We start from the raw sequence: 19,309 nt of genomic DNA, 5'->3' as shown, positions 1-19,309 counted from the left end.
TGGAGGACTGGAAAACAGGTCCTTTTGGGCCCTCTTCACAATGGGTTCAAATCTAGGATATATGACATCCACTATCTATATCCCTTAATTGATCTTTCATCAAATTTCTGTCTAAATCTTAAAATTCCTGACACATTTCAAATAATCAGAATCTCTGTGTGATGGACACTGTAGTTTTCATTACTTTGCATGGTATATTCAGCTGTTTCAGCATTTTGTGTTATTGGTTATTCAACCAGAACATAAAAGTCAGAGAATAAACAAGATAATTCAAAACATTTGTCAATTGAACATATGGGTAAATTCTGGTTTATATTAGTGTTTGATGGAAATGAAAACATTGATATTCTTGGCATAGTCTGAGGTTTGATCCCCCGAATGAGGAGTTGGTTAACCTCAACCAGAATAATGGTGAAAATATTGCGATTGACCTCAGTGCTACTGAAATATAAAGGGGGGAAAAGCAATCAGTTATACTGCGATCCAGTAACCCTTGCTGCAAAGTACAATTATGTGCTGTTAAGCTGAAGAAACAATCAGGCCTGACTTTGATTCCTCCCACAGCTAAATCATCAGTCTAGGTTTATGTATGATCAATGCCCCATGGATAAGGTGCCCTTGGAACTCTACCCCAGTAACTGTCAACTCAGAGTAGAGGGAGAAAAAAGACAATTAAAAAAAGGGTGCAGTTCTTCTATATTTGGAGAAAGGGAAGGGGGAAAATAGCATTGATTTAAGACCAATCTATTTGGTAACTACATTGTGGTTCTATAATACTGTCAACATAAGGCCAAGTAATTCTGTATGTTGCTATGCACACAGGTTCAGGCATATTACACACACTCTCCTACACACACCCATCAGCCCACATGTGCACGCATTAGTCATCAAGTCCAAAGCAAGTGGAACTTTCTCTGGAAAATAATTAATTATTTTGGAAACGTGTGGCCTTCAAAACCTTTCAACATTTAGACCACAGATATGCCACAGAATGTGCCAGCCTGTTAATGCACTCCAGACACCTCAGGATAGGAGCAGAGCCTTGTTTTGGAGGATTTCTGATGTGCAAAGTATACACCAACAGTAAACATCTCTGCAGCTAAATACAAAAATGTTCATTTTAAACAAGTTACATGCTTTTACAGCAGTACATTAGAAAAAGTTAAGGGATTGAGTGCAAATACTCAAAACCTTATCTCATTTGAAGGAATAAATAGTAAAAAGTTATTTCCACTGGTCAGTAAATTGGTAATGAGGGGCTATAAACTGAGGGTTTATTTAGAAATGTAATGTGGAGCTTGGAAGGAATTTTTCACACAAAATGGTTGTTTGGGTAAGGAATACATATTACTACAATTAATTCACATCAATTTGGAAGGAGTTGATGAGTTATATCAAAGGGTATAGGGAAAGAATGTGAATTTAGAATTAGAGTAGAAATCACTGGAGGAGAAGGACACACTTGACACAGGCACAAATGGATCAAATGGTTTCACTTTGAATGGTTTTATGAAAAGCTGGCCATTTTAAGATTAGTTCCAGTCGTTGCCAGTGGAGTATCTCAGAGGGAATGGCGATACACAGTGCCCTATTAGTAGTATAATCAGCACAACTATGCTACTCATCAAAGCTATCCTGCTATAGGGGAATATCAACTACAGGCTGGGTTTGTCCCTCCAGCCTCGAAACAATGGGAGGGAAATATATCAGAGCAGTAATTGGAGTCCTCTTGGAGAAGTTCAGCTTTGTTACCATTTAACCAGAGGTAGATTTGAAACATGGGGAGAAATAGAGGAATCCAGAAATAATCAACAACAAACAATGTTTCCAGATTACTGAAATGGTCGTTTTAGGAGAGCTTAATTCAGTGGAATTTTTCTAGATCATAAAGGTTCATGAGAATAAAGTACAGTTGATTACATTTGTGCAATGCATTATTACCACAATGTGACTCAAAAATACTGGTGCTGGCTGCGTGTCAGTTTTGAGACACCGTTCCCAGTGCTGACAAAGTTCACCAGGATTGGTGGGGTTGGGGAGGACAGGATATCAATTCTGTCTGCCAACTGATTGAGGCCAATTTAAGAATTTAGAAAGTGCATTAAGAATTGTTAGAGGCGGAGATTTGAATTTTGGAGGGGCCTCGCAGGTTACACATGCTCTCTGTTGCTGATCAGCTGAAGGGAGGCAGCTAAAAAGTGGGGAGCCAGTCATGGCTGGCAAGGTAAACATCCTGGCCCCATAAGAGAGTCGGTGGAGTAACAGCAGACTTGGCATTTAGGAAGAAAATGCCCTTGGAGCTGTGCAGGTGGCAGGGACAGTGCACACTCAGCACTCTGGCATTGAACAAGATGGTCATCCCCACCCCAGCATCGTGTGGGCAGAAGAGCAGGGAGGAAAGGGTGCCAAGCACAAGAGGGTGGCCACCTGACCAAGAGGAAGACTGCAGCTGGCAGTGGGGGCACAACTGTTAGATTTAAGCCCAGTGGTGATGAAGGGCACCAACCTCCACAGGAAGGGTGGAATGCCAAGTACCAGGAGGGCACAGAAGAGGAAAAAGTGGCAGAAAGGGCACAAAGGCTGTACCCTTAATATAGGATCTGCCAAAGATGGAGCTACTGGATAGGATCAATAACCAGTGTCACAAGAGACTGTGATTGTCCAGGCACATGGTAACAGACAACTGTGCCTTTGCTGCTGAAAACCTCACACCTTGCAGCACTGGTCACCATGCCCTGCAAGTAGCTGTCAAAGTCACTTTGGCATTGAATTAGCTTCTGGCTTCTTCCAAGGACCTGCTGCAGATCTTAGTGGCATCAAATGGCAGTACACTACTGCATCTTTCTGGTCACTGATGCCCTCTTTGCCAGAGCTGGACAACACATTCATTTCCTGACAGATGCGGCCTCCCAGGAACAAAGTGCATTAGGTTTCGCTACCATTACGAGTTCCCCAGGTGCAGGGCACCATCAATTGTACCCATTTGGCCACAGCTTACAGTCCCTCAACATTCAGCTACTGATTCGATCACAAGAGCTTCCTCCATGTGTGCACTTGCTTTCCTGGCAGCTGTCATTATTCCTTCAACCTTTGGTAGTCTGAGCTACCTCTGATCTTCCCTCCAACCCCCAAAGTGTGTGGCTGGATCCTGGGGGACAAGGGAGATACTTGAAGACATGGCTACTCATGGCTCTATAGAAGACCCAGACAAAAGTGATACAGTTAATGTCATCTGCTCAGCAGAACAACCATTGAGCAGGTCATCAGATTTGAAGATGCACTTCCAGTGTCAGAACCTCCAGTACCCTCCTGCAAGGGTCACACTCATTGTCGTGGTCTGTTGCACTCTCCATAACATGGCCCTCCAGAGAGCTGTGGATCTTTAGAATAGTGAGGCCCTGGAAAGAGACAGCTCATCAGGGGAAAAGGAGATGAGAGAGGAGGAGGAAGAAGAGGTGGAGGGAGATGATGTTGAACATTGCTGCACAATGAGGTGGCCAAGCCTGGCTTGGGGCGTAAAAAGGCTTTTGAAGATGCCATGAATATCCTGATTCAGGAATTTTTCTCCTGAGCCTCTCTGACCCAGACTGAGGGGCATGGAAGGAAGCCTGGGCTAACACATGCATGGAAGACACAGCCTAGAACATCTAATCACTTACACTGCTAATGAAGGAGGTTTCACCCTCACCACAGAGAATCCTGTTATCTCTTTCACAACTTCAAACCATCTTTACTGCCAGAGTAGCAATAAAAAGAGGCCCAGATACGTGCCTTAAAGCATCATCATTTATACAATGCAAACAGAGGTAGACCAAGACAGTAAGAAGACGCCTTAATGACCACTTGATACCCTACGCGACATGGTGCACACTGCACTCAGCCACTCTACACGGTGATCACCTCGTGGCCTCAGAAGGAAGCAGCCTGCTCCTTCGTCTTGGCTTGTGGCTGAGGTAGATGTGGCAGTTGTCTTCATTGTGAAGGAACCTGGTGGGAGTATCTCCAGAGATTGCTGCACGTGCATAATTGCTGGGTTAGCCTCCACTTTGCCCTGCTTCAGATACGTACCATCAGTCAGAAGGGCCAAGAAGGCCAGGACAGCGAGGGTGACCCATAAAGACTGACACCTCATCATCCCATGTAACATCCTCGGCCCTTTGCTCTGGATACTGGGGGAGTGGGACACCAGCAGGAGCACAAAGATCTCTGCACCACCAATGCCACTGACCAATCCATGCTACCCAGCACCTCATGCATCCTGTGGATGTCAGTTTGCCATTCCTGCATGCACGCTAAATGCTGCCACGTGTAGCTCTCCAAGAACTTGGTCACTCCCTCAATGTAGGAACTCAAGCACTCATAGCCCGGAGCTATTGTGGTGCACCAACTAGATGGAGGACTCCATCCTCTGCCCTGAACTGCCTCAATGAACTCTGACATGTGGGAGCACATCTCCTGCTGTTGTAAGTAGAGCCTATATTCCACTGACTCCCGAGGCCCTGTGCCCAGCTGAGCAGTGCTATGTCTGTCCTCCCTCCTTTGAGAGGAACTGACCAGAGCTCCCTCTTCTTCTGGCATCTACTCCTGCACACTAGTACAGTGAACATCACCCTGTGCCTCCTTAACTACACATGCACGAGGGCCTATCGAGGTGGGAGCAAATGCGCTGGTGGATGGTACGCTTTTAAGGTGTGATGGTGCTTCTTCTTTTTCTTCATGTTGCTCTAGGCCCACAGAGGGAGAGGCTGGATATCTGCACTTGTGGGAGACACAAAAATAGAGATGATGAGAGCTAGCCAAGGAGAGTTGAAACAGCTGCAGTGCTGAGGCTACCCACTGTTATTTAGTGTGAAACGTGCTTTGAGATGGGGGGTGGAGTGCAGTGCACCTCTTTAATGGCCACATTGCCCTCTAACCACCAGTTCCATCATGAGCACCCATTTCGCCAGACCCAATTGCCTCCTCTCCCACTACCCTGATTATCTCTATTGCTGTCTGCGGCAATGGGGTAATTTGGTAGAAGAATGGCACCTGTCCTCCTGTCTGAACCCACTCCCTCATATTATGTGCAGGTTTCTCCTGCAAAGGCAAAAGAGAGGGAGGTAAGACAATGCTGTCCTCCCTGGCTAATGTAATTTTCCCCTATGCATTAGGAACTGCATGTCTCAGTGGTGAGTGGTGCTCAGCAGCACTATAGATACGAACCATTTTGGGGAGTGCGGTCTGGATATACACCTCTCCCATGTTCAGGAGCAGCATGCACCCTGAGGCTCCTCAGTTGGTGTGGCTGTTGGAGGATGCAAGCCCTGAGACCTTTCCGGAGTGCTGGGGGGGGTTGCACTCACCTTGCCAGAATGCAAAAGACCATTGAACTTTTTATGGCACTGGATCCAGGTTTTTCTAGTCTTACTTTTTCCTTTGACAGTGGCAGCAATTTCGATCCAGGCCTCTTTGGTTTTAGCTGATGTTCTCCTCATGCCAACTTCTAGGAAAATGACTTTCCTCCTCTCCCTCATGGCCTCCAATATTAGATCAAGATTGGAATTGAAGGAGTGATGGGCAGCCCTGGCTCTATGTGCTAGGCCTCTGGATCACCTGATTCATCTCATTTCCCTCTGGTGCTGTGGAAGCCTTTAGCATGAATTGCAGATCTCTCCCTCAGCACAATCAGCAGCCTCAGTGATGGAGAGTCTAAATCAACCCTACACTTCATCTGACCCACCCCTGTTCCCAGCCCCACTGGTTCTAATTGGACAGGAAACCCATCTCCATAGCAATTATAAGGGCTCACTCCCATGCAAATCATGACTTTAATCAGTTTTCCACCACAGGCAGGTTCATGACACAAAAACAATCCTAATTCCTGTTTCCTGTCAATGCGGTGAACATTCAGCCTTACAAATAAAGCCTACAAATTATCAAAGAATAAGTTAAACACTCAGATGACACAACCAATTTGTCAAGAGGCGTCAGCAGTTGGCTTTTGCACATCCAGAGTTAAGGAAGTGATAAATCAGATCGTGTATCCATCCTGATTGCTAAAAGGAAAGCAGTTATAAATATCAGGTGACTGCTGGATTGTGATCGATGGTGATGGACTCCAAAGTTAGCTTGATTACAGTCACTATCAAGACTTACACATGACGACCAGAAATATGGGTGAGGGGCTGGAGGACTGCAAACACTTGTGAAACAGTGCCCAACAGATGATCACCATCTTTAGGAGGGAAAACATAGGCCCAGAGCTCCTGTTCCTGGGGTAGGGTGAAGTGGGGAGGGCTGTACCCTGGGGCTACACCAGAAGATGCGCTGGGAGACCCCCCAGAAGTCCCCTCACAAGGACTGCATGGGAATTGCCTGGGAAGTTTTCAACATATGATGCACAATTACTCTGCACTGGGAGCCATCTGATAGTCTGATTTAAATTGGAGACTTCAGATGGTTCCAACTCTTTTAGCAGAATAGTTACCCTGGAAAAGTTAAAAGGATTAAAGCCACTTGGAACTCCTGGGTAACTATGGTACTGCCCCCACCACCCCCCGCCCCCCCCCAACTGGACATTCCCCCACACAGACGACCTCTCCTCTGACCACACCCCACAACTACACCCTCCCCAACACTACCCATCTAACCCAAACTCCCACGCCACCGACCATTCCCCACACCAACTGCCCGCACCTTCACCCCGATCCCTGCACACCTGATTACTATCCAAAGTATCCCCTGTCCCCTCTGGCTATCCCACAGCCCCGACTACTCTCCCGACACCCTGCCCCCATAAACTTTACCCGCCCAATTACCTGGCCACAGCCCCAACTAGCCCTCCCAGACCACCCTCCAACCAACCCCTCCAACTACCCTGCAGACCCCCCCGACCTCCCAACGCCCCCTTTCTCCTAACCACCTGACCCCTCCCCCTCCCAACCCTCCTAACCCCTCACCCACTTACCTTCTCCCTGGCTTCTAAGTGCTTGGACCTTAAACGTACCTAGTGTACAGCAGCTTATGCTGTAAAAAGGGGGGCATGGCTTCCTTTCCCCTGACGCTGCTGCCCTGCACTGGATGGATTCTAGAGCTGCTGCATTGCACATTTCTCACCAGGCCTGGGTCTGAAGATCAAATGAGAAATGTGCAGCTCCTGACCTGGGTAAGTAAAAAGTGAGTGGAGTGGCAATCTGACCATGATTGCCCATCAATGGAAGTTCTGGCCCATAGAGAGATTTATGGCATAGAGGAACTTGTCAGCACTTCTTGTCTATGCAGCCAAAAAAGAGCTAGCTAATAGAATCTCACTTTCCAACTCTTGGTCCATAGCCTTGAAGGATACTGGAACCTTAAGTGCATATCTAAGTTTTGTGATGAGGAAGGGAGAAAATGCTTAGATCTGTAACATTGGCTGGGACTGCCACAGGAGATTTGGCAGCCCAGCCAAAGTCCATTGACTTTTAGTAGGACTGGATGATCCTGGTGGCGGATGGTTGTGGTGGTGGGGTGGGGGGGGGAGGGGGGGGAAGAGATGGGAGATCCCGCCCTTTGTCACTTCTAAGAACAATATAATGTATATAGAACAGTAATTCACGCATGTGGTATATACCAGAAAATGTCATTGTGAATATTCCGGAATATATCACTGATATATCCCACATGCCTCATGGAAACATTCTGAGTGTGCTACAGTGAAATGCGTAGGGTATATCAGAACATCCCACAGTGAGGATTAGATTGAATAACGAGAGATGTTTGGTCATTGCAATCTCCGATATACTAATGTAGGATTACTTTGGTGGATGTAAGTGTATCAGACGTATTAAAGTGAAGGACATTAAGTAAATCAGAGAGAGTGCGTGTCTGGGGCAAATTGTTAGAGGTAGTGGCATGAAGTATATTGTTAAACTATAATAATATTCATAATATTATGGGTTATTGTAAAGTAGCTTTATAAGTGCAATTATGCATGATTCTGTCTGTGTGTAATTTAATTCAGTTGGAGTCAACTAGACTGCAAACTTGAAATTATCAAAAGGAGTTAGGTGTAGAAGGGTACTTGAAATGCTAATAAGTAAACATGGATGAGGTCTTAGCAAATAAGGTGTGAAGGAAATTTGCATTTTAGATAAATGAAGGAGTTGTTTGGATTTTAAAGGGATGGTAGGATGTTTATAACTGGTAAGATAAGGAAGGCCAAGCAGTGCATTTATTTTTCCCAAAAGGAAAATGGTCATATTACTAACAGGAAAGAGGTCATATTGCTAACATGAAAGATTTTTATATTGTGGGAAAAGTAAATTTGCAAAGACATATGGAACAATGGAATTTACAGATTAAAGAGAGAAACATATATAAAGAGGAATAAAAGGCTACGTTGGGGGGCCATATAAGATCTAACAGGAGTGCATGAAACAGTCTTGAAGAAGCCTCCAGCCATTTTTGAAAAAGTCTGCTGTGTTCAGTAACTAAAGTTGGAGAAAAGTCTTTGGAATTCCACTGCTGAGTGGGTACTGTGGTAACTTACTGGGATGTCTTTAAATTTAAAATCTATTTTGGACTGTGGCCTTAAAGAGGGTGTGTTGTTGGGAGTTAGATTAATTAAGAATTTTAGGTTTGTTATAATATGTAACTGTAATCTTATATGCTTAAAATCTTTTAATAAATATTTAATTATTTTTTAAAATCTAAGGGTCTTAGTGGACTCATTGCTTCTGAATTCAATGCACACACTTTCTCGCAAAAAATACAAATTGCAAAACCATCGTGATAGCATTACCAAGTTTCTCTTGTCGATTTGGTCCGCCTGACATACGTCACCTGCTACATCATAACAATATCATGAAATGCATGTTGAAAGAGGATCTAGTACCTAAAGGTTAACAGGAAACTGAGTACAGTACTGCCCACACAGTGATGTAAGAAGGCACATGACCTAGAGCTGGGGCCAGGCTAGAGGCGAGTAGCAATGTACAAGGACCTAGTATGGAGTTCTCTCCATACCTACTGTAAATATGTACATAGTTCAGTATTGTAAATATGTACATAGTTCAGTATTGCTAATAGAGACTTCTGTGTAACTCATATAAGACTGCTTCTTAGTATCTAAACAGTATCCGTCAAGCTTGGCGACAATAGCATATATCATGGTACCAGTGGTAGGATCCACACTGAGGGGTGTGGATTATATGTTACCATTTATGGGTATGAGCTATGTCACAAAAGGGTACAGTGAGAGGTGATACATCAGGGAACATTACAGGGAGAGTTTACTGTGAACATAGCTTAAAAGATGCTTACAGTGTGAAAAACTTGAGGGTTTGACCTCATGCATTCACTGCAAGCCAAAAGTAAAGCTGCCAGGACTTTACTAAGACCAAGAAATCTGGAGCACTGTAATGGGCTTCGCCCACAGTAAAACAGTTTCAGTTTGAAACTAAAGTCTGTGAATGAGATAGAACAAACAGCTCACAAGTACAGTAAAAGCACCCACTCATATATAAAAATATATTTGAGATTCAGCATGCAGAATTGGTTGGAAATACATAGATGTGGGTCTGGGTATGATTTACACTGAAATATTACTTTTAAATTAAATTGAGTTCACAAATATTTAAAACCCACTGTGCAGCTGCTGGGTGAGGGCAGGGAGATGTGTTCAAGTCAGTATGTCTTCTGATCAGACAATAAAGAAAAAATAAAAAGACTTGCATTTATAGTGACCAATTTCTTGGTGAATCATGGGCACCTCACACATTGCTCCTGGCTGAGGCGGAGGTAGGGGAAGTGCTTCCTGAAAACACCTAGTCAGTAGGACCAACTTTGGAGAACCCTCCTCCATCTCCCTCTGCCAGTTTCTCCTGTATAGTTGTCTGTTTGGAGTCTGCACTAAGAAAGACCTTGGTTCTCCTGTGACAACAGCAGGATTCCAGATCCCTTCATGATGAATCTTCATTGTCTCTCCCATGTTCAGGTCAGGCAAAGTTCAGGCGCCTCAATCAAAGTACCGTTTCTGCTTCTGCTGTCTCAGTTTGAGCGGGTCCTGAATACTGTAGCTCACTGGCTATGGAAATAACAGTTGGGGGCTCAGTTGAAAGCTTAGTTCTTAGTCTTCTTCCCATCAGCAGCTGTGCTGGAGATGATCCAATGCCCTGTAATGGAGTATCCCCAAAATCCAGCAGAGCCAGATAGGGGTCTCTTCCATCTGCCTTTGCCTTCAACGGGTGTTTTAAGGTCTGCACGGTACATTCCACCATTCTGTTGGATTTTGGAACTTGGTGTAGTGTGGCAAAACTCCCAGTCCTATGCAAATTTGTGAAACACAGTCCCTGAGAATTGTGGACCATTATCTGAGATGAGCACTTCAGGTATGCCGTGGTGAGCAAAAATTGATTTTAAATGGTTTATCACAGTGATGCTCTTACTTTCATTTCTCAACAGCACAGACTCAAAAAACAGAGTAATAATCTACCGCTAGTAGCTACTCACTGTTGTCAAATGTGAACAAGTCCACTCCAATTTTCTGCCAGGGCCTCTGTGTGGTTGAAGTGATTCTTTTTGTTGTGATTTTGTCCTTTTGGCACACTGGAGACATTCACCATTTCCCCGATTTGTGCTTCCATTCCACATTACATCTTGAGCTCTTCTCCTGCATGCTTCTATGCTGAGGTCTCTCTCATGTATGCATTGCAGCATTTCTTTCCTCAGTGTTGCAGGAATTATGATATTTTCTCTCTTGAAATGTATTCTTTCTGCTACACAAAGTCCCTCGCGAAAGTTCCAGTACTCTTGTACAGCAGAAGGGGCTGTGCTTCGATGTGCAAACTGGCTGGCCCACATAATCTGCTGCAGCTTTCTCAGGGTGGCGTCGTACTTGGTCTCGTCCCTGATCTCATCCAGTTTGGTTACAGCCAGCCATAGGCAAGTTCTTTGTCAGCATGTGAACCTATGCTTCTGTTTCTTTATCCTCCTCCTCCATAATGAGTAGGTATGCACATGGCAGAGTGTCTGTGATGCACATTTCCTTCCCTGGTTTGTATTTAACTGACCCAGTACTTCTGCAGACGCATTAGTAATCTTTGGATTCTTGGTGGTGCACAATTCAGGGGCTTTATAAGTATAGTTTCCAAAGGCTTATGATCAGACTCTACCTCCACATCTTTACCATAGACAAACTGGTGGAAGCGTTCTGGACCAAACACAATTGGTAACATTTCTTTCTCTATTTGGACATACCGCTGCTGTGTTTCAGTCATTGCCTTTGAAGTGTATGCCACAGTTGCCTCATTTTGCAAGAGAACACCTTCCAGGCCAGTCTTTGAAGCATCCACTGAGATCTTGACTGGCTGACTAACATTGTAATACTTTAACACTGGTGCCTGGGTCAGTGTTCTCTTCAGACTGGTCAAAGCTTCCTGGTGACTTTGTTCCCAGTGCCATTCCACATCAATTTGTAGAAGTTCTGAAAGGTGCCGTCAGGTCTGACACGTTTGGAATGAATTTCCCAAGATAGGTCACCATTCCTAAAAACATCCTCAAGTCTTTCTTCATTCGGCTGTGGCATGTTCACAGCTGCTTTGATCTTACTCGGGTCCACCTTCAATCCCTCACTTGTTAGCACATGTCCCAAGTACTTGATTTCATGAAGACCCATTTTGCACTTTTCCACCTTCAACTTGAGGTTCCTTTCTCTAGCTCTGGACAGCACCTGCCTCAGTCTGTGGTTGTGTTCTTCTCGTGAGACTCCCCAGACCAGCACATCGTCTATATAGGTTTCCACACCCTCTAACACTTCAGACAGCTGCTTTACTGTTCTGTGGAACACCTCTGGAGATGAATTAATACCAAAAGGTAAGCATAAAAACCTGTATCACCGGTATGGTGCGTTGAAGGTACAGAGATAGGAGCTGTGTTTATCCAGCTTGACCTGCCAGAACTCGCATCCAAGATTGAATAGTATTTAGCATCAGCTAGCTTACACGTGATCTCTTCTACTGTGGGCAGCTGGTAATGCTCTTTGTACTGCCTGGTTCAAGTCTCTGGGATCCAGAGAGACTCGTAGATTCCCATCTGATTTTTCTACAATTACAATTGGATTAACCCACTTTGTCAGTTCTTCAGTTTTCTTGATGGAGAAGTTTCTCCATTCTGCCCAACTCTGCTTTCAGTCGATCTCTCAGTATTACTAGTATTTTCCTGGGTGGATGTATTTTGGATGTCACAGTTTCGTCAATCTTGATGGCAAATTCTCCTTATAGGCAGCCTATCCCCTGGAACACATCTTTATCGTTCAGGATGTCAGTGGTGACAATCAGGATTCTCTTGATTAGCTTCAGATTTTCACAAGCTTTGATTCCAAGAATGGGTTTTGCATCAGTTTTTACCACTATGAATGGAAATGCTCAAGATTGTTTTTTGTAGTTCACTTTAAAGTGTGTACTTGCCTTCTGCTGCAATTTTTCACCTGTATAAGTCGACAGCTTCACTTTTGGTTTAGTTAGCGGTTTTTCTTTGCTTATCTTACAATACAGGCTTATGGGAATGACATTTGCTTGTGCACTTGTGTCAAGCTTGAAATTCACCATCATGCTGGCAATTTTTAAATCAACCTTTCATTCATCTTCTTGGAATTTGTTGTCACTGCACCAACAAAAGAAAGTGTCTCTGTGTCCATCGTGTGCACTTCCAATTTACACATTTTAACAAAATGTGTTAGTTTATCACAGTTCTTACACTGCTTTCCATAGGCTGGACAACTATATAGTAAATGCTCTGTTCCACATTGGCTGTATTTAAATGTTTTAATAGCAGTTGTGTTCATTTCACATTCAGACTATTTGTTCTTTCCCGGGGCTGTTTCTGTTTAACTGCCTCTAACTGCAGCTTATCATCTTCTGTCATCTATTTAATCTGGTATCTCGTCCTCTCTGCCACTGCAGATATTTATTGCTTCCTCTAGCGTGAGATCAACTTCTTTCAAAAGCCGTTCTCTCAGAATAATTTGCAGAATCACAAATGACACTCCTATCTCAGATGAGTTATTCTTCAGGGTCACCAAATTCACACTATTTAGCTTGTTTTTGCAGCTCAGTTACATACTGAATAATGTTGTCACTGCCTTGCATGCATGTAAAAAAATTGGTATCTTTTCACGTGATGTTTTTCTTAGGGTTGCAGTAGGCTCCAAATTTTCCATTATTTCTTACAGGTAATTTTGTTTCTCATCACTTTCAAATGTGCATGTATTATATAGACTTCTAGGACTGCTTCCCCTGCTACATGAAGAAAGATGGAAGACTCTACCTGAGGGTCTTTTTTTAAATCACTGCCCGTCACTGAGAGGTACAGCTTGAATCCCTGCTGGAACCTCCTCTAGTTTTCGGCGAGATTTCCCTCCAAATTGAGCTCTGTCAGTGGTTTCAGAACCTCCATTGTTGCACTTAGTTTACTTCTGACACCATGTCTCGTTTTTTGTTTCAATGATGCACACAGGCCGTCGACCTTGTAGCTGAGCTAACTTTATTGGTAACACATTTTCCTAACATGAACACATATCTGCACTAACTGAATTCTATCAAGACCGGCTCCAACATGTGCTACTTGTCCTTCAACTCCCAGGTCAGGTGACCTCCTATCTAGTACAGAGTACTGTATAGTATCTAATACTGAGTCCACTATCACGATCAATTATCATCACGACACCCCTCATTTCACTGATGCCAATCTTGACCCAATGCTGAAGGGAGAGAAGAGAGTTCTCTTCCTGGAGGGTGACAGGAGGAGGCCACTTCAGTGCAGCAAGGGCACCTGCTGTTCAACGCCACCTCCCTCAACCTCCAATTCCTCCTCTTTTTTTCTTACCCTTGATGAGCTGTCCCTTTCCAGGGTCTCAGCCCCCAATGTCCATACCTTTCTGGAGGTCCAAGTTATGGAGAATGCGGCAGACCACCATAATGACAAGGCCATTGCAGGAGGGTATTGGAGGGCAGCATTCTACTAGTTCAGGCACCAGCATCACATCTTCAGAAGCCCAATGGCCTGCTCAATGTCTGTCCTGCTGAGCAGATGGCATTGGTTGTATTGCCTCTATGCCTCCTGTGGAGGGAGAAGTGGCCATCTGTTCAAGGGATTTCCCTTGTCCCCAGGTGCCATCCACACACTTTGAGGATTTGAGTGAAGATCTGTGAGCCTGGCCTGGCTGTGGATGAAGGGCACTGATGTCTGTCACCATCTGCCAGGAGAGTCACAGTCTCATGTGGCACTGGTGCTTGGTGATCTTCATCTTTGGCAGTCGATCCTTTGTTGAAGATATGGCCTCAGACACCTTCCTGCCCTTCTTTCTTCTGCCATAGAACCATAGAAAAGTTACAGCACAGAAGGAGGCCATTCGGCCCATCTTGTCCAGCCCGAGGACACCCCGGTGCCCTTGCTAATCCCACCTTCCCACACCTGGCCCATAGCCCTGCAGCTTACAGCACTTTAGGTGCAGATCGAGGTATTTTATAAAAGAGTTTAAAGTTTCTGCCTCTACCACCAACTTGGGCAGCAAATTCCAGACTCCCACTACCCTCTGCGTAAAAAAAGTTCTTCCTCATGTCCTCCTCTACACCTTCTGGCACTTATCTTGAATCCATGTCCCCTGGTTCTAGAATTCTCCATCAAGGGAAACGTCCTCCTGATGCCTGGGGGTCTGCCCTTCCTGTGAAGGTGTTGCCTCTCATTACCACTGGGCCCAATATCCGACAGTTATGTGCCCATTGCCAGCTGGAACCTTCCTTTGGGCAGGTGGCTGCCATTGTCCTTTGGTAGCTTTCCCCCCTGCTCTTCTGTCCCTGTGATGTCAGGGGGTGTTGACCCCATTCACAGCCCAGATGTTGAGTTCACACTCTCCCTGCCACCTGTGCAGCATCAAGAGCACCCTCTTATCAAGTGTCCAGTCCTCCTTTGCACTGATGATGATGATGCACCTGGAGGCAGCCATGACTGGCTCCCTACTGTATACCTGCTGCCCTTCAACTGTTCTGAAACTGACATCTTGTGAAACTCGGGTGCTCCTTTAAATTTTCCACCACCTCCCTCCACCAAGCTCTAAACAAGCTTTATAACAAGTTTAGTTGGCCTCACTTATTAGGAGAATGGATTCCTGTCTACCCTTGCCCCTCCCTGGTGATTATTGCATTCAGCGTCTTTAAACTAAAACACCGTCCCGCCACCTGTATCTTGGAGCCTGCCTCCACCCCAAAAATTCAGCCCCAAATATCTTACCTGAACAGAGTCTCACAAGTTAAGTTGCATCTTCTTGCCATGTCGCTACTATGGTTATATCCCGGAGCAGCCCCATTGATGGCAGTGGAGAATGCAACATCAAACCACATCACCAGCCAGTTCAGGACAGCTCAGCTCCAGGAAAATATGGCACTGTACTCTCTGGCAATGTTATTGTAGTGAGAGAATCCAGTTCTCAGTATAAAAAGGTAAGAAATAAGAACAGGAGTACGCCATATGTCCCTTCAAGCCTGCCCACTATTCGGTAAGATAATGGCTGATCCTCTCCACTGCCCTCCATATCCCTCAATTCCATTAGATTTTTAGATACTATCAACCTCAGTCTTGGATATACTCAAAACTTTAGTACACATAACACTCTGGGGTAGAGATTTCCAAAAACAGACATTAAGCACTGCTAAATCAAGTACAGCATTAATTAAATGGTGTGCAAATCTCCTGCTACGCTGCCACATCAAGCAAGTCCAGGTTGAGTCTAGCCTGAAATAACACAGAGTAAATCTCACTCAACACTGTCTCTAGCAATATCGCTCAATACCAACTTCAAAAGTTCAGTATGACTTTTTTTCATTTCCCATGCCAACCATCCTCTTGGTTTCTGATGGTGCAAATTATTGTTTAATTGTGTTCAGTTTTATTCTGAGAACCTGTGCATTAAGGCTGGCCATTTAGGAATTGTTTTATATGACAAAGAATTGGTATGCTTCCCACTAGTTGGGGTTTGATTCAAATTCAAATTCTAAGAATGGGCACAGTAAGTTTGATAGCAAAGTTGAAAACTCATTAACTTAGACAAAATTAGGTAACTTTGCCACAACCTTATATTCGTACTATTCTGAAGACAACTTGGCAATCTTAGAATGGATGATGGAAGGAAATCACACATGTACTTTCCGTCTTCCCTTAAGAATGTATTAACACAGTGGGCAGGATCTTCCCCCTGTTGGGGGGGGATTGTGTGGGTGTGGGTGGGTTCCCGATCGGTGCCCCCGGTTGGGGGCACGCTGTCATTTGACATGGGCAGGCCAATTAAGGCCCGCCCAACATGCACTCCGAAGCACTATGCGCTCTCTGTGCAGGTGAGAGGGGATTCCCTGAGCCATGAGTGTGCACGGAAAAGCGCACAGATCTGAGGCAAAGTGCTGCCTCTGGGAGATCTGCTCAGGTTTCAAACAGTGAATAAAGTTGAGAAAAAAAGATTGACATGTCCCCTCATATGACACTGTCACACGAGCTGGGACATGTCGATTTTTTGCATTTAGACATTTCATACAAATTTAAGTACCCTCATGAAACCTCATCCTGCCCGTGGATGAGTTTTCACGTTTTTTCTGAAGGCCACCTGGCCTCTTCGCCTACCCGCCAGCCTTAAGGTTGGATGGGCAGATCCATTAATCAGTTTAGTTGACTGTCACTCCTCTTCAAGAAATGCCAATCTTGAAGAAGTTTTGTTCCTTTCTGAGACAAGTTTTCCTTATCTCTCTTTTGCCTTGTTCGCCTTCATTGCTTTCCATTTCTCTCCTGGTGTCCTATCACTGCTTGCTTGTCCCTACAATCACACCACACCCCCCACACCCCACCCCCCCACCCCCCCCCCCCCCCCCCCCACCATCTTAAACCAGCTTATATTTCACCCCTCTTCTGATATTCAATCAGTTCTGTTGAAGGGTCATGAGGACTCGAAACGTCAACTCTTTTTTCTTCTCCGCCGATGCTGCCAGACCTGCTGAGTTTTTCCAGGTAATTCTGTTTTTGTTTTGGATTTCCAACGTCCGCAGTTTCCGCAGTTTTTTGTTTTTATCTCTTTTGTTTTTAATTACTTTTTGACAATTCGCCAAACTGAAATCTAAATGACGTGGGGTGATGTGGGGACACACGGCAGACATCACCTCGCATCATTTTACGTATAAGCAAACAGGCCCCGCCCTCCGCTCATCGACTGCAAGATGCAGCCCAGTGAAAAGTTTTAGAGTTTCTATCAAGGCCCATCATGTTTTTACAAGAATAAAAAGTCTTTACAAGAATAAAATCAAATCGTCTCTATTTGTTTAACTAAGACACAGTTGTCTAATAATTTGCCCATGGTTTCTGTCCCTTGGACATTTACAAAGTTAAAGATTCAAATCAAGTCCTCTGTGATGAATGAATTTGCTTTTAAACACTTTGGTGTCTGATTGAAAGATATACAATGGCCTGGTATGTTGGCTTTTATTCCCGTTATTGAAAATTCAAGATTGCATATTAAAACTTATTAAAGAAACCCTGTTTAACATGGAAGATACACAAGAAAACTTATTGAAATCAGAGTATCTCCCCCCCCCCCCCCCCCCCCCCCCGCCGCCCCCGCCCGCCCAACAAGGGCAAGAATCTGCCCTATATCCTATACTTCAGTGAAGCTGGTAGGATGTAATGGATGGTTGTGATAGTGATTTGGATACCAGAGATGCTATTCAAAGACTGAGATGGACAGGTGAAGATACAAAACAAGAGGAAAAGAACTGATGGAAGGATGGACAAATGACAGAGAATGAAAATAAATATGAAGCATTGAATTGCAAAAACAGGGAGAAAAGAACATAAAGGAAAAAAGAACCAGGAAGCAAAGGCAAATAAGAAAAGGATTATGGATAAATGGAAGAGCAAAAAGAGAAATTATATTCAATGAGTAGTAACATGATAAGCAGAAAAGACCATGAAGGCAAATGAAAATGGTCTGGGCTGGGAACAATGGCCCTGATAATCTTACGTAGTTAAAATGATCTGATACTGAGGTTAAATAGACTCAGAATTGACATTTGTCGTGTCCAATGAAAAGCAACAGAATACTTCTCAGATGAAAGGTTCATCCACAAAGTTAAAAATAATGAATGCATAAAGCAGAACAATCTGGTGCATATATTAATGCTGTCCTGTGATGGTTTACAAGAAATACTATTGATACAAAAAAATTGAGTAAACTTTAAATAAAGGCCTATTATTTTCGATAATAATCAAGCTACTCTAGCCAAAGAGCCCACAGAGGAGTAACATTAACAGATTAGCAGATACAATTAGGACTTCGAAAATATACATTACAGCAACCTAAAAAAATAGCTGAGTACTCTAGAAATGCATTGTTGTTTGTCCCAATTTAAGAATTAACTTTCCAGCCTTTGGCAGCCCTATGCTTAATTCTTAGTTTTCACGCAGCACTTATGTGCATAACTCTGAGTTATGCTCTGAGTGAGTGATTCAGAACTTGTTTTTGAAGAGCTACAGATATCAAGTCAACACATGCCATAAACATGGTAATATATTATCTCACTACTGTCTTTTTGGTGAATTTTCAGATGAAGTAAGACAAAGGCCGGAATTTTCCAGCCCCTCACGCCGGCGGGATCTTCCAGTCGTACCGACGTGAACGGAGATTTCAACGGCTCGCCGGCCCCGCCGTGGGAAATCCGCCGCGGCAGGGCTGGAAAGTTCCAGCCAATGTGGATATTTTTTTTTAAAAAAGGAAATGACTGTCTGGGCTCAAATCCAGCTCATAGAGAGGGAATTAAAGTTATCCACAAATCGTCTTTAGAAAAGTACATGGGTTTGAACTGTTCCTCACAACATCTTTGAATTTTCACCCCATATACCAACAAGGATCCAGCCATCACAGCTTTAATGATCTATTTTCACACAGTTTTCTGGGATTATGTTGCCCACCTCCTTTAAGCTTCCTTGCCTCAGATTTTTCAGAATCCATCTCCACATCACATCTCCATTTTAGCCTTAAGGTTACTAAAGCAAAGTACTGCGGCTGCTGAAAGTCTGAAATAAAAACAGAAGATGCTGGAAATATTCAGTAGGTCAGGCAGCATCTGTGGATAGGAAACCGAGTTAACATTTCAGGTGAATGACCTTTCATCAGAATCCCTGTTCTGAGTTTCTGCTGCGACCTGACTGGCTGAGTATTTAAAGCATGTTTTTGTTTCAGCTTTAAGGTTTATCTCTTCCACTTTTTAAATCAGTTCCCATCCTATTTTCAAGGTTCACAGGAACATTAAACAGT

General features: G+C 44.1%; 1 protein-coding gene across 4 annotated transcripts in view; it reads left to right on the top strand.

Annotated features, from left to right (window-relative positions):
* The window catches only part of LOC121281873 (serine protease 23-like), a 41,471-nt gene that overhangs the window by 5,182 nt on the left and 16,980 nt on the right, over nt 1-19,309 (top strand). The gene's annotated exons all lie outside the window — the stretch shown is intronic.

The sequence above is a fragment of the Carcharodon carcharias genome, chromosome 9, assembly GCF_017639515.1.
Source record: "Carcharodon carcharias isolate sCarCar2 chromosome 9, sCarCar2.pri, whole genome shotgun sequence".
Lineage (NCBI taxonomy): Eukaryota > Metazoa > Chordata > Chondrichthyes > Lamniformes > Lamnidae > Carcharodon > Carcharodon carcharias.
The sequence above is the reverse complement of the archived record's forward strand: the minus strand, read 5'-3'. Positions and strand labels throughout refer to the sequence as shown.